This window comes from Artibeus jamaicensis, unplaced genomic scaffold (assembly GCF_021234435.1).
Source record: "Artibeus jamaicensis isolate MK-2021 breed Jamaican fruit bat unplaced genomic scaffold, CSHL_Jam_final contig_797, whole genome shotgun sequence".
Lineage (NCBI taxonomy): Eukaryota > Metazoa > Chordata > Mammalia > Chiroptera > Phyllostomidae > Artibeus > Artibeus jamaicensis.
In genome coordinates this window covers 28,064,626-28,080,205 of record NW_026521977.1, presented here as the reverse complement: position 1 = coordinate 28,080,205, position 15,580 = coordinate 28,064,626, and the positions used below count along the sequence as shown (strand labels likewise).

The following is a 15,580-nucleotide window of genomic DNA, read 5'->3' as shown; positions in this document are numbered from 1 at the left end:
AAGCCTAAGGTCTTGTGTGCCTGCTCCTATGTCATTCACGTCTACATGTGGAAGGATTTACCTCGAAGCAGCTTTCAATTTCAGCTTATTTCTGGGATTTTTACTAACTCATACTAATTGTTACCTGTTCTCTTTAGCACATATGTTATTTAGCCTTTTTGGAAAATCTCACCAGTTATTACCTTTATTTTATGTAAGAGGAACACCAATGTGCGTGTCTACTCAGGCATGCCTAGAGCTTGAGAAAGACCCACCAGTATATATGGTGATAACAACCGCACAAACTTGAATCACCCCAAGACTCCTTGGACCCCACATGCCAAATCTGTGCTGACGAAATACCGGAACTCCATATGTTCACTTTCTCCACAGTCATGTTAACTCAGAAAATAAATTTGAGGTCACACAGAAAGAAGTTTCATGCAGCCCCACGTGCCAGGCTCTATGCGAAGCTCTTCTCATGAATCATTTCATTCAGTCTTCTCAACAGCATTACCAAGTATGCATTAACAGCTGCATTTTGTTCCTTAGTGAAAAAGGAGTGTTACTTCCTATCGGTTAGAATCTAGGTCCGCTTGGTTCCACTTTCTTTACTGTCTTAGAGTGAGGAAGAGTATATAAATGGAATCACAAGCTAAAGTATTCTTTTCCATAGAGTGTGATGGGTATAGGAGTGTTAGACAATAATTCAGTTAAAGTATTTTAATTACAGTATAAATACCTAAAACATGAATTTTTGTGACACCAATTTTTGAGCGCTATACAAACATCTTAATAACCAAGCAACCCTTGGTACAAGTAGTTCAGTGGCTCAATCTACTTTAGTCTTCTAAAGCCTGGTCAGTAAAGAACAGCTCATGAACCCAATCCTACCCACTCCCTGGTTTCGTGAAGCCCACAAGCTAAGAATGTTTGTATACTTTTTAATGGTTGAAAAAAATTAAGTCTTTTGTGACACATCATAAGTACATAAAATTCAAATGTCGAGGCCCATAAATAAAAGCTTTTTAGAAGACAGCCAGGCTCATTTGTTTACATTTTCTATGGCCGCTTTCATGCCACAACTGCAGAGTTGAGAAGTTGTGGCAGAAACCGGACAGTGTGTGAAGTCTCTGATATGGACTATCTGGGCTTTTAGAGAAAATAGCTTGCTGACCCCTGTTCTGTGCCACTTACACATTCAAGTGTGATTTGGGTTTCTACATTTTTTTTCTATGAAACTCTGAAGAAATTTTAAAGTTTTTCTTCAGAAATAACACTATAGTAGTCTTGCTCTGAAAAAATGTTGACGGCCTGGGCTGATCTAAAATGACACCATTAGGTTACAGGTACAGTGCTTAGTCCAGCTTGAAAGTAGGTCTCCCTCCCTCATCTAAATACATTAGAGTTACCTCTAGATGGTAAAGCTGGGCCTTACTACCAACCTGTCCCGTTATTCATCTTGACTGTGTTATGGGTTTAGTTTCACAACATTATGAGTTCATCCAGGCTTCTTGAATCATTTATAGGGGTTTTCATCTTTGCTCTCAAACTCTCACACTTTCTCTGCTGTGGATTTTTTTTTCAACATAAAGCTCAAAGTACAAAATGGTCTACACATGTAAAATAAAGCCTGTTTTTTTTTTTTGTTTTTTTTTTAGCTTTCAACTTTAAGAAATAAAAAATTTAAAAAATTGCCTAAAAATGTTTTTTTTCTTGGGAAACTAAACTTCACGGTACAGGTCATAGGAGAAAATACCTTCCTATTCAATGATCTCAAAGCACCTCTGGTGGAGAGATATAACAAGGTAAAGAACATCTATTTATTTTTAAATACTGTTTACTTCTTGGGGGCAATACTGTTTAATGGAAAATATAAGACCAGTAAGAAATAAGAGTCTGAGGCTATTTCAGTTCTGCCAATGACTCAGTTTGACTTTGGGCAAATCCTTTTACCACTGTTGCTCTTTATCTGCAAAAACTGGACTTCATGCCTATGGGAGTTGCATGGCTAATCAATGCCTGGAAAATGCGTAGTGGCAGATGCTACAAAAGTGCTGAGCCTTAAAAACAAAACCACCGCCACCCCCCATTCGTATTCAGTTGAGGTTGAGGTTTATTGTTATTTAACATTCGAAGGCCAACACTATGTGAAGTCCAGCGTGCTGCACAGGGCAGATAATATCACTGTCCAGTAGTAATAGTCTTTTTTAAATCTAGAATTTTGGACTTTTCCCCCCTTTATTGTGGTTTGGGGTTATTTTAGAATCCAGTAGTATATCTACACAAAAAACATTAAGCTTTAAGTTGAAAACTATCAATTTAAAAATCTAAATAAACCCCCTCCAAAAAAATTTAAAAGGCCCTCCCCGCCCCGCCAAGAAACCTCTCAAAACAAGAATTCTTCTGATGTTTTTTTTCCCTTTCCTGCAGTTCTCCATGTTACAGTCCTTGGAGGTAGAACAGGCATAAAATACTTTCACTAATAAAATATGACAAACCGCCGGATTATACGTGGCCGATTCCCAGCGATTGCCCTGCTACACAAAGCAGAAAAGTAAATGCCATCATCCCCCTTAGAACAAAAGAACTTAGGAATAAAAAACATGGAGAGGGGGGAGAAAGCAGCAATAAATAAAGGTGAGCGAAGGACCCCGTCCCCCGCCCCTGCCCAAAGCGAATGTGGGACTAAGTACGGCTAATAAAGTGGTTCAAGGGTAGTTATTTGGAAAGGGGGCGGGGTGGCGAGGGGGGAAGGAGCGGGCGAGCGGCGACCCGGGATTGCATGTTGCATTCGACTTGAGGTTGCATCTTTCTCCTGTTGCCTGGACCACGCTCCCCCATTGCAGTGCTTCCCCGTCGCTTCTCGTCGCTCCGGCTCTCGCGGCTTTTTTCTCCCACCCTCAAAACTGCTGTTGCACTGGAGGGAGTTGGGGCCGCTCCGGAGCCCCTTTGCAGCTCCTGCCGGCGGGAGGGGCAGTTGGGCTCTGGTCGCGGAGTTGGGGGGGCTGCAGCCGACTCCGGCCTCGCCTCGGCTGCAGCTACACAAGAGCCGAGCTGCAGCGCTGCACCGGCTCATTATTGCGGCGGCAGCGGAGTTTGGCCGCCGCTGCTCCGTGCTCAGCCCCATCACCGCCGCCGCCACTGCACTGGAGTTTGGCTGCTGCTGCCCTACTTCACTCTAGTTTAGTTTCACTCACTTTACATCCGGGTTTTTTCCCTAGGCAATGGGGGCCGCAGCACACCCCGTTCCTTAGGCAAAGTGAAATAAATTCGCCGCACCGACACGTCAAGTAGTCCGCCTGCCCGAGCGCCGCCGCGGGCCCCCGCTGCCCCCCCCCCCACGCCCCGCCGCCGCCCCGTCACCCCTGGTGGGGCCAGTGTGTTCAGGGAGCCGCGGGCGGAGGCGCGGGGGCCCGGACCGGCCGCTGAGTAACTCCGCCCGGCTGCCCCCTCCCTCCCCGCCTTGCCCCTTTACCCCAGTGCCTCCTCTACCCCCGCCCTCGTCCCCGCTTTCCCAGCCCCAGTCCCTCTTGCCCAGCTCTCGGGAGCGGCGGGGACGCGCACGGCGGCGGCGGCGGCAGGCCGGCGGGGCCGCGCGGCGGGCTCCCGCGCGGGCGAGTGTGTCTGGGCCTGGGCGGAGGGATCCCCGGGCTGAGGCGGCGGAGGTGCTGCGGCCCGGGGCCGGGTGGTGAATGGGCTGGTGGTGCTCGCTGCTGCTGCTGAGAGGAGGAGGAGGATGAAGAGTTGGGCTTGTTTGTCTCCCACAGTTTCTCTCCTGCTGCTCTGATTTCCCCCCTCCTATTCCGGCCCAGGGCCTGTGTGTGTCCCTCCTGGAGGAGGAGGAGGATCCAGTTCCTCCCCCCCACCCCCTCCTCCCCACCCCCCCTTTGCCTGGGGAAGAGGAGGAAAGAAACAGCCCAGAGAGAGAGAGAGAGAGAGAGAGACAGAGAGTGAGTGAGAGAGAGCGAGAGGAGGAGGAGGAGGGAGAAGGGAACAACCTACCATCTTAACACACTAATATCTAAAAAGTGCGAGAGGCCCAGAGCAGCAGCAGAAGCAGCAGCAGCAGCTCCAGCTTCTTCCCTCCCTCCCCATGAAGAAGAGTTCCCTCCTCCTCCTCCTCCTGCTTCTCCTGCTCAGAGTTCCTGCCTCCAGCTGCCAGGGGGGACTGCCAGCCAGCAGGAGGGTGCAGTATCCCAGCTTTTCCATTCTCTCTTCTCCTCACTCTCCTCTCTCTCTCTCTCTTTTTTTTCTTGAGTAGCTCTATTTCCCCTCCCTCCCCCTTCCCCCTCTCCCCTCCTTCCCCTCTCCCTCTCTCTGTCTTGTCTCTGGTATTTGTCTCTGGGAGGAACAGGGGCTGCTTGCCTGGAGTTTGTTGTGGGGGGAGGGGAGGGGTGTGTGGGAGGGAGGAGGAAAAGGGGGGTGTTCTCACCAGGACCCCGCAGTCAACTTGAGATTTGAGCAATAACTTCCCCTTCGGGGCGCCCCCCTGCGTGCCCTTCCTATTCCTCCCCCCCTAAAAAAAAGACAATGGAAAAATCTTGTCTCCCCCCCTTCTTCCCCTCTGCCCTCCACCCCTCCCCAGGATAAATTGGAAGTAAGTTTATGAGCAGCCTCGGGAGCCTGGGCGCTGAGTGCAGGGCCGGAGCGGGTGACAGAGGCGGCGCGCCGGGGGTGGCGGGGAGGGGGCGTCACATTGTCCCAGTTGGGGGCCGGGGAGGGGGCCACTGGCGGGGGCGGGGGGCGCGGAGCCTTGTCCGCCCCCTTTGGCAGTCCCTCCGCCCAAGGATGGTCGCCTTGGCTCTCTCATCACCCTCCCCCCTCCCCGCGATGCTGTCGGGGGGAAGTTTTTATTATGATTATTTATTTAATTTTTTTTTTTTTGAAAACCATCTTGTTTGGTGACTGAGGGATCTGGTTATAAAAAAAAAAAAAAGCTGCGGCTGCTGACGCTGCCGGGCCCGAATGTGTGTGTGTGTTGGTGCATTTGTCTTGGGTAGCCGGAGAAGCGTTGGGGAAATTCCGCTTATTCTTCTTCTTCTGCAACTTGTTATTCCGGAGAGTCAGCCTGCACCCCTCACCCCGGGGCCGGCCCTCCCGCACTCGCCCCCGCCGCCCGCGGCCGCGGGGCGCCCCCGGGACCCCGTGCGGGCCGGGGTTGGCAGGCCGCTCAGAGAGGGGCTGCGGCCGCCCCTCCCCCGCCCGCGCCCCCGCCGAGGGGGGGGAGGGGCGCGCGGAGTGGGACTCTTTCCGTTTGGTCCAGCCCCGTCGTGCACGCAGTTCCCAACACTTCTCGTCATCCTGTCTTTGGTCTCTTTATTCTGCTGAGCGGTGCTGTTAGGATTTCTTTTTTTTTTTTTTTTTTTTTTTTTTCCTTTTCCCTGACCACGTTCGCTATGGTGGGTAGCAGCAAGGTGGCACTGTTAGGGGAGGGGTTGGTATCTAGATTTGGGCACCGGGGGAAGAATGTCTCCTTTCAACTTTGTCTGGTTTGCACCCCCGGAGAAGGCCACACGCCGGTTGTGGGGTGCAGATGTGCCGAGAGTGATTTCTAAGTAGTTGAGTTGTTGAGATGAGGATACGGCTGCTAATGGTAGGCAGGTTTTGTTTTCATTGGTGAATGTAGTGTCATCATATTCTGGTCATATGTTGAAATATTCTTTGTTTAGGTCTTGAAGTAGGGAATCTCACTCTGCACGTCCACATCGTGTTGTTTTTAAATGTCTCTGCATGTATGGCTTTCTAGAATATCAAACGTGAGTTAAGGTCCGGGCCTGTGTGGGCCTCAGCACTGGCCTTGACAGTGAACTTTGTGGCTGTGTTTTGGATTTCAAAGATTTGCCCTACAGTAGAGGAGCGAGCTGTTCATTTTTGTTAATAGTAAGTGTTAGGAATGTAGATGCTTTAGCTGGGGACTTTAGAGAAGGAAGAACATTTATATATTAATAATTGATAGCTGAATATTAGAATCGGATTAATTTGGGCTGATGAAAGTTTTTTTTTTTTTAAAGCAGTGTGCACTCTAGGAAGGAAGCGTTTTCATAGGCATACTTTATAGGGGTTCTTTAGGGCAGAGAGCTGGAATATCTCCTTTTACAGAGGATACTCATCAACATCCGTTGTTTCACTGAGGGCCTGGTAAAGGGATTGGAATTGGGTCTAAGTGTACTTTTCAGTGTTTATGTTGTTTGTTTACATTTGATGTTCACTCATGTTTGGGCAGTAGAAATAAATAGGTCAGCTTTTCTTTTGGTTTTGAAGACCAGCCCCTCCCCCCCTTTTTAAGTTTCACAATCTACTTGGTTTCACGGTATTGTAGGAGACTTACTCCATTTTTACTGGAAATACTATTATTCATTTTGCTTTTGGTAAGTGCCTGCCTATTCCCTTTTTCTGGCTCCATTTGTATATGGATCTGCATCATGGGCTTAAAGTGAGCTGTAGGTGCTATTTAAAATGTCTGAAGAATGTATTTTAAAATCTCAGGACATAACTTTTGATGGCAAAGAGGACATTTTTGTGTAGTTACTCACATGTATAAAAATATTTTTGTATTTAAAACATGTAGATGTACAACTATCTCTGTTTATAAAAAAATTTCTGTACTTAAAATTTTCTGTAGATGTACAACTACCCTTAAGTGAAGAGCGTGGTAATAGCGCAGAAAATTCTGAAAACACAAACTTCTGGCTAACATGTTACAAATATTTGAGGTGCTTTTCTTTACGTTAGACGTTTGCTTTTGTTTAACATAATAATAGTATTTGCAGTATGACTGGCATTGTTTGGCTGGCCATAATCGTCTTTTGCTTGACTGCTTTTGATGACTTTTTAAGTTTTTAGATAATTTTACAAGCTTTCTTTAAGCATTTTGCACTTTGGACCCAGGCAGGTCTTTATGGAATTGGAATAGTAATAGGTTAAGACGACTCCTACCTATGCCAAATTTTATTTTTAAGAGGTGTAAGTGATGGACGGGGCCCTATTTCTTTTAGCTTTGAAGGCTCCATCCTCTTTCCCATTCAGTCATCTGGAAGGAGCTGCCTCAGAAATCTTCTTCTGCTTACATGAAGAGCTCTAAATGCTATCCAGCAGGAGGTGCTACAGCAAGATAAAGCAAATCTCAGAATTTTGAGGGTCTTGCTCCTTATGACAGCTCCACTTAGCTTCAACTAAGCAACAGGATTAACACCCTAAAGTTCCAGAAAGATTTTGAGTAAGTCCATTTAAAAATTCCATTAATAAATTGCACTTGCTGTTTAAACCTGAAATCTTTGACGGCTCTTTACCTGCTTACAATATTACATAAAGTAGATTTGTTATTGTGGATACCTTAAGGATGCTGTGCCTAGTTACAGAGTGCTGTTAGAATTATGTTATTGTGGAGTTAGAATGATTTTATTTTGGAGTTATTCTTGGAATTATTTTATTTTGGAGTTGTGTGCAATGGGTATACACAAAAGTAGTTGGTATGACTTGGGACATTTTGTAATCATCCCCATAATCTTAATACAGATAGGATTTAGAGTGCCTGAGTTTTGGAAAGGGAGATACTGTATGGAGAAAATTATACTTTTTTAGTGTTTATTTTTTCTTGGACAGCTATCTTAATGGATAAATTCTTAGGTGCTCAGCTTTCTAAATACATATGGTTGATGTATTTGAATTGGCCTCCAAAGGTTGAAACTCTTGAACTATGAGTAAAGTTGTATTTGTGGGCATAGATCATCAGTTTGTTGATGATATATCCGATAGTAGTACTAACTCCATAAAGACAAAAGAAGTTTCATAGCATTTATAGTACATGGTTGTTTGAAACTCTTGTTAGTGTTAGGTGAATTGATTGCCCACTGGAAATATGCTATTTGGTGGCTTGTAAAGTTTTATATTAAACTTTAAAAACTTAGGGATGTATAGAAAATTTGATAAACCTGCTTTGAATTTTGTCTGTTTTCTAGACATAAGGCTGTAGTTTAACTCAGTAAGATCAAGTGATATAATACATGTGCAGGGCCTTTGTAAATTGTCAGGAGCCATGCAGATGTTAAGTTGTTGATATGGGTAACTAATTAATATATGGACAGAAGCTTCTGTCTTTAAAATGTTAACTTTCTCCATCATTTGCGGAATGAGTGCATTAAAAGTGCACCTCGAACACCTTAAGATTTTTTTTTCTAGTACTGCTGTGGTTACCAAAAAGCTCTTTGTTACAGTTTTGAAGCTTTGTTTAAAAAATGCTGCCTAAGCAGTTTCTCACAATTCAAGAAAAAGATTATTTTTCCTTTTGTAGATCTCGTGAAATGTGTATCTCCTATTAAAGTTTTTCTTCGTTTCTCCAGTGATGTTACAGTAGTTGATTTTAGTGAGTATTTAAATTCTCAATTCTTCTGTAGACTCTCATTAACACACAGAGTAACAGATGTCACAGTTAAGGTTTTGGTTGTTTTGATTGATACTGCTAACTTTGTGAAAAATTCTTCCTAAATCTTTCAGACTTGTTTCAAAGTGAAAAAGATAATATACTTGTATGAATTAATATTAAGTACATGTATATATCTGTATTTTTCTGTTTTAGAGGAGTGCATGAGGAAATGACAATTCAAATCTGGAGGGGTACAGTGAAATATTTTTGTGTAAAAATAACTCAAAAAGTTTAATGCTTAGAGGCTTGAGCTGTGGCTTTCTTAATAGACTGTTCACAAATTTTGACTGAAATAAAATAAAATATAGATAATTGAGAGCCCCTATGTTTATGAGCATATTTTAAATTTTAGAAGTGACTGTTCTTTATGAACTAACCCCAATTAGTTATTAAATGTACAAACTTGCTTCTGTGAGGAATGACAGAAACATTTAACTATTTGGATACAAATGAAACCTCTTAGGGTAATACTAACTTTTCATCCCACAGACAGTGAATACCAAAGCCTTTCTTGAGGAAATACTGAAGTTAAGGTTATATTAATGTGCTTTTAAATTTTGTATCTTTAGTGTCTTATTGCTGAAGGCTTTTGTATTTAATTACTATTCAAAGGGAGGAAAGGAAGAGATTAAAGTTTTAGGTTTCTAACCTTTGACAGCATTCCTTCATATCTATATTCAGAGCTGATTTCTTGAAACATGTTTGAATCTTCATATTAATATGTGCTGGGAAATATTAATGATTTGTGTTAACTTCTCAAGAACTTTTGTACATGGGCTTTTTTGTAGGCTCTACATATTCTGAGGGAATATAGCAATATATTCTGATCACTTTTAACTTTACCAGTAGTGTATTTTTGCTGCTTTGAGATTTTTAAGAGGTAATTTGTTAAAAGTGCATTAAATTTATTATAGACAGTTATTTCTTAAATAGCATATGCTTTGTTCTTTGTGTTTGGGTGTATATGTGGCCATATTGCTTTATAGGCTTTCACGTAATTCTTACTTGTATATTACATTTTTTGAGCAGTTATCTTTTATAAGAATGTGGAAATAGACTTTTAAAAATAACTTATATTACTTGTCTGTCACTTCAGTCTTAACACTGGAGTGGTTGTAAACTCTTCCCTTTTAGAGATAATAAGTGAGATTCATTCATCCTTTGGGCTTTTCTGAAGCAACTTTCTTACACTAGACACTTGTTTGGAAGTTTGAATACCCCTCCATTTCTCTCTTCCTCCAATATACTGCAGCCACTGCCCGCCCCCCCCATCCCCACCACTTAAAAGAAAAAGATAGCAGGTCTCATTGAAGGAAACTTTTCCCTCTATATTTTGGAATCATCTGTGGAAGTGTTTTTCTGCTTTTTTTTTAAAGTTGACAGAAAAGTGAACTGGTAATGTAGAGATGGGGAGGCGATGGAGCCTAACAGGTTGTTGATCTAGGCTTTATTTTGACTCTGGTTGTGGGCCTAGGGGAGAAAAATAACTTAAACACAGAAGCCAAAAAGATGGGTTTTGTTTTATTGTTTTGGCTGCATTGAGAATACAAACTGTCAGTACTTGAGGAGAAGGAGCAGCAGAAAGGAATTGATTTTTTTCTGCTGCAGATCCAAGTATTGTTAACCATGTGCATCTCTAAGGCAGCCTACTTACAAGTCAAACAATCGTTGATTTTTTCACTCAATTAACAGTAAGACCCTTCAACTGATTTTTAAAAAAATTTTAAATAAGTACCAAAAACTTCAGAGTAACGACAATAATTTCTTGATAAAAGTGGGTGATAGTAACCATGGCAACTGCTATCTCTGGCCTTATGGACAGTATGTTGTATTGATGAAGCTTCAGATCCTGTTGTAGCCTGTCACTTTTATGGTGAAATGTAGTAGCATGTGTTGCAGGTGATTTTTAGCTGGATTGTGTTGAATTTGTTTGCGAGCTTATCTTTTCTTGTTAAAAATTTCTTGGACTCTGTTCCACAGCATGTTTGTGACGGTGCTGTTGCCTGAAAATAACCCACCACCTGTGTTAGGCCTCCTGATGCAGATTGCACTTAGTTCTTTCCCTGCCCCCTCCTTTAGTCTCGCAGAAAGTAGGGGTGAGTGTAGATCCATATACACATGATGGCAGCTTTAATTATCTGCTTGCGTTTGGACATGTGATCGATAGCTTTTTAAAAATCTTTGTTTTTTAGAAGAGGTTTGCGGATGAGAGAAATGGGTCTATACTTGGAAATTTTTTTCTAAGGTTCTTCCAGAAGCAGGTGTGTGTGTGTGTGTGTGTGTGCAAATATGTGTGTGTAATGAAGGGTGAAAGTGGAGGGAATAAATTTTGAGTAAGGACTTAACAAAAGAGGAAGTTACAGTTTTTTGGTGTGTGAGATAGTGTCTTGGACATGTATTACTATAGGAATCTCTTTCCTAATGGGCAGTATTAAAGTATGGGGAATGTTTTCTTATGAGAATTGTCTTTAAGAAAAATCGTTTATAAAACATAACTTGAAAGACTGTTAAGAGAAAACTCAGTAAAACAAAGTCTTTTATTTTGGGAGTAGGCAAGAGAGCTTTGAAATGGATTCAGGTAAACGTTAAGGAGGTTGTTTCAAAAATTATGTTTTTAAATATAATTTTGAAATTCAAACTTTTTGCTTTTTAAGTATTTATTTTTTAAAGCATTTCTTTGATATACTTATCCTGTATATGGTTTTTCTAATGTGAAAATATTGAGCTAAATTTAAATTGATACTTTTTTCATTATGTGCTAAAGAAATTGTGCCAGAGCAGAATACGAACGAATTAGATCTGAATTTGACTAACCCTGATAATAAGACTTAGTCAGATTGTGCTGGATGGTTCAGACTTTGTTGAAACTTAACTGTGTAGAGAGTAAAGAAGTGATTTCCTTAACTACAAGTCCCAGGATGCACTGCGGGTTTGGGTGCTTTTTATTTATTTATTTATTTTTTTGCTTAACTCCAGAATAGAGCATTGCATGCTGGGTCCTGTAGTTGATTTAAACAGCACAGGGAATCCTTCCCTCTTGTCTACTCCATTTTATACACATCTTCCCAAGCCTCTAACAACTTTCTGCTAAGTAAAGTTTGCTTGCTAATATGATGATTATGCTGCTGACATTCTAAAGTGAGTCTTCAGAAACATCCTAGTGTTTTAGTTTACCTTAGATTAGTTTGTTGTTTTTTTATCAGCTTCTGTAAGATTTATATGTAAAGTAACAGATATATATGTATATATATGTCTGTGTATATATATTGAAAACTCAGCAATTGTAATTTTTTTGTCTGTGATGATATAGGTCTCTATAATTACAGCATTACTAATTCCTAGTACAGGCCTTAGAAGCCTGTAATTGTAGGGCCTGATATGTATATGCTGTTCTCCTTTCTTTGAATGGGGACAGTTATTCAGTAAAGTTGGATAGAAGGGGTTTTTTTGTGTGCCAGTATTTAAGTTCAGAGTTTTTTCTGAGTCTTCTGTAATAATTGTCAACATCTCAAATCATAGTATTCTTTAAATGAAAGACAGATTCCCCAAAATAAATGTGGTTTTAGTGTAAATTTAATATTTAAAATATAGTCTTAAAGATACAGGAAAAGGTAAGGTTTCTTTAATTGTTTGTATTATCATTTTAAAAGTTTTAATTTATGTTCTTCTGAGGGCTCTAATACTTTATCAGTTATTATTAGAGTGTTGTTGGGGGGATTGAATGTTAAAAATCTGTGTAAGTGTTTAGCACAGTGCCTGGCACATAACAAAGGCTTAGTAAATGTTTAGAATTAGCAGCAGCAGTGATTATTGTGATTTAAAAAATACCATGCTCTACCTTTTTTCTCCTCTTGTCATTATTATTTGATCCAAAGCCCATGCTGTTCTAACAAGACCTTCAATTTTTTATCTATGCTAATGAAGTGGCAATTCCTTAGAATTTTTTGCTGTAAATAAAATGTCTTTGCACCTTAATTTCTCCCTCAGTGATTTATGCCCGAAGTAGACAACCAGCCAGTAGTAGCAGCATTTTGACCAGCTTCAGTTCTGCCTATTCAGGACTCCTTGCCATTGTACCATGGCATTTGGTTGACTTTGGAGAGTTTAGAAGATAATGAAAATTTCTTTGTTCATAATGTTTGCACTGGTAGAATGTTCAAACTAGTTGATTAGTGAAAATAAGATGCTGCAAAAATGTTCTTCGTGTCCCAGTGTGTGTAACCTTAGAAAAATTTGGTTGTGTTTCGAGGCAAGGGCCAACCTATCACCACAATTCACAATATTACAGGATTGATATAATTGAGGTCAGTGAGCAGCCCCAGAGAGAAAATGTAGTTTTAAGTCTGTGGGTTGTACTTAAAATGTTAGGTTCAAAAAACATCATATGTCTTTACATTTTTTCCCTTTTAGGCTGTTCTAACTTCTTTTAGGCTCTTGAATTTGTAGGATATTTTTATCTGCACTGGCTAGTCTCTTTTAGCTTTTTGAGAAGAGGATGGGACACCTGGGAATATTGAAAAAAGTAAGCGTAAGTTGCAATATATGTGCTTTAGTTTGAGTGTATGCAGAACCAGGGAAATGCGTTTCTTACCTGTTTTGCTGGTATCTACTCCAGCATTTTCTCTTGTGCAGAGTTCCTCGAATATTCTTGTTGAGGCCTGCCATACTTATTTTAGAAAACTCTGCCTCTAGTAGTAATTATTTAACTACTCGTTAATACAACAAACCAAACCTCTGTAATAATATTAACTATTCCAATACCCCAATAAATGTGAACTGAAATTTGTTAATGTTTGTTTATTAGACATCAGACTTTTTAGACATGTCAGTATTTATAGGATCTGGTCTGATATGCATCCACTGTACCATTATGTACCAAACATTATGAATAGTTTGATTTATTTTATATTAACTTGTCTTTTAAAGACCTAATGTTAAAATGAAATAAATTTAATCATTCCAAAGAAGTTAAATACCAAGGACTAAATATAAAGGGAACGTGGTCTGTGGTATTAACTGGCCAATGCAGGAAATAACAGGTTTGGATGAATTCTCCTTATATACATGTTATAGTTATGTGTACTTCTGAAATTCCTGAATTACTAAAGTTGGAAATAAAGAGAGGAAATGAGTATGCAACTGGCAGATATGTGTAATTCCCTATGGAGTCCTCTGACACGCCTAAATTACTGATCACCGTTTTGTGTCTTTTTTAAAAATGAAATTTCCCAGGCCAGTGTAAATGAAACAGTTGTGATGATGTCAGAAGGCTGGCTGTAACATCGGGCCTGTCACTAGCCGTCCGTTCACCCTTGCGGGGATTTAGTTTTCCCAGTGGTAAAATGGGCAAAATGTAAAAGCCCGCTTTACTACACTGTTAAAAGTATTCGATGAGCTGATACTCATGCATGTACTTTATAGATGACAATAGTGTTTATAAATCAAGTGTTTAATCACTAATAGATGGCTGGATTTTAAGGTATTTGTCCATGTCCTGTTAATAATGTTAATGTTAAATAATAATGTTAATAATGCATATTTAAAAAATTATAAGAGAATCATAATTGGTGATCTAGATCCCCCTACCATGGCCAGTAGACAAGTTCTTACATGATTACAGCATAGTTCTTGACAGTATGGGCTGACGCATTAGTGTGTGTGTGTGTGTGTTTATGTACACACAGACATTGTAAATGTACTGGTGTGTTGTGGTAATGAAAAGTTTTAATTATGAATTTGTATGTTGAAAACAGTTTTATGTGTTACTATATAAATTGACACAAGTATGTATATTCTTAGAGGAATGGCAGACATTAAGACTTTAAATGTTCAGCAAGTTATGAAGTTTTTGTACCTCAGGGTTATCTGTTGTTATAATATTAATAACACTGATGTAACATTTAGTGAGTATTTATTATATGTAGTGCCGAGCCTTTTTACTCAGGTGGAAAGTGGGAGTAGAGTTGGAAGGAGAGAGGTGGGTAAGACTTAATACATTTAAGATTATAAACCTAATGCCCTAAAATGATTATTACCTATGGGCAAAAAGCATTTTAAGTACTTTTTATTTGTGTCTGATGCCTTAGGGATAGTCATTATTATTTTTAAAACTTTAAAAATTGTTAACCAATTTAAAACAACACTGTTTTCTGTCCTGAGCAAGTATTGTAATTTAGGAAATACCAGTTTCAGAATTAAATTCTGCTAGGTTATTCTGGTAGCTACTTGCAAAAAGATGCGGTTTCAGAGAATTTTTAAAAAACTGGTAGCCTCTCTTCTGGGTTAAGAGACATTCATTCAATATTTACAAAGTAAAATAGGCTTTTAAAACTAAGAAAATTCTTGTAATGTTTTGATTAATAGAAACTCAAGCCAGTACTGCTTAATCATCATACAGATGCCCTGCATGGGAATTAGTCCTGGTACTCACACCTTAATGTGTGATAGTGTCGGCTGACCTCACCCTCATCCCTATTCCTAACTCAGCCATCACCAAATGCTATACTGGTAACCCAGCAGTTTTTAAAGCAGCAAAAAATAAAAAAGAAGAAACTAAAAATAGGCTAAATGATTGGACATGCCAGTAGTTTATCAGGTGCCAATGATTTGCTTTTTCTGGCATTACATAAAAAAGACACACTGAAGTCCTTATAATCTCTATTAAATATAATCTGATCCTGGCTTTGAGAGTTTTAACTTGTTACAAAGGTTATTAGTCATACTATATCTTTGTACTTTTTAAATTAAAAAATTTTTTATTTCATAGGTAATAACTTTTTCATTATAGAAGTTAAAAAAGTCTTTCTAGTACTAGACATGCACTCGTTGTGTCTAAGGTGTTTTATGCTTCTTTCGACCCAAATTTTGTGAAGTGCTGAAGCCTGGCCTTGCAAGTCTAGGAATTGGGCCTGATGGGGTATGGCAGTTTACTTATAATATAGTCAGAGTTTTAACAAGCCAAGTGAAGAGTATTTCTCATTGGTAGCATTCATATATGCTTTTCATTTTATGTGGCTCAGACCATGCCCTATAATATTTTATTATTTCTTGTAATAGTCTCATAAGTGTATAGAGGGTTCAGTTCATGTTGTGGATGGTAAGGCTGAGGCAGAGACAAGAATTTGAGTAAGTTAATGTCAGAGCCTAATTTTCCTGACTCTTGTTTTAGTTTCGGTC

General features: G+C 40.2%; 1 protein-coding gene across 17 annotated transcripts in view; it reads left to right on the top strand.

The window, feature by feature from the left end:
• The first annotated feature begins 3,613 nt into the window (after positions 1 to 3,613).
• The window catches only part of PHF21A (PHD finger protein 21A), a 172,737-nt gene continuing 160,770 nt past the window's right edge, over positions 3,614 to 15,580 (top strand). For 4 of the 17 annotated variants that reach the window (XM_037166083.2, XM_037166079.2, XM_037166084.2 and 1 more), the window contains exon 1: positions 3,615 to 4,168. The gene's annotated coding sequence lies outside the window, so the exon portion shown is untranslated. The other 13 variants (XM_037166082.2, XM_037166080.2, XM_037166085.2 and 10 more) reach the window with 9 other exon arrangements.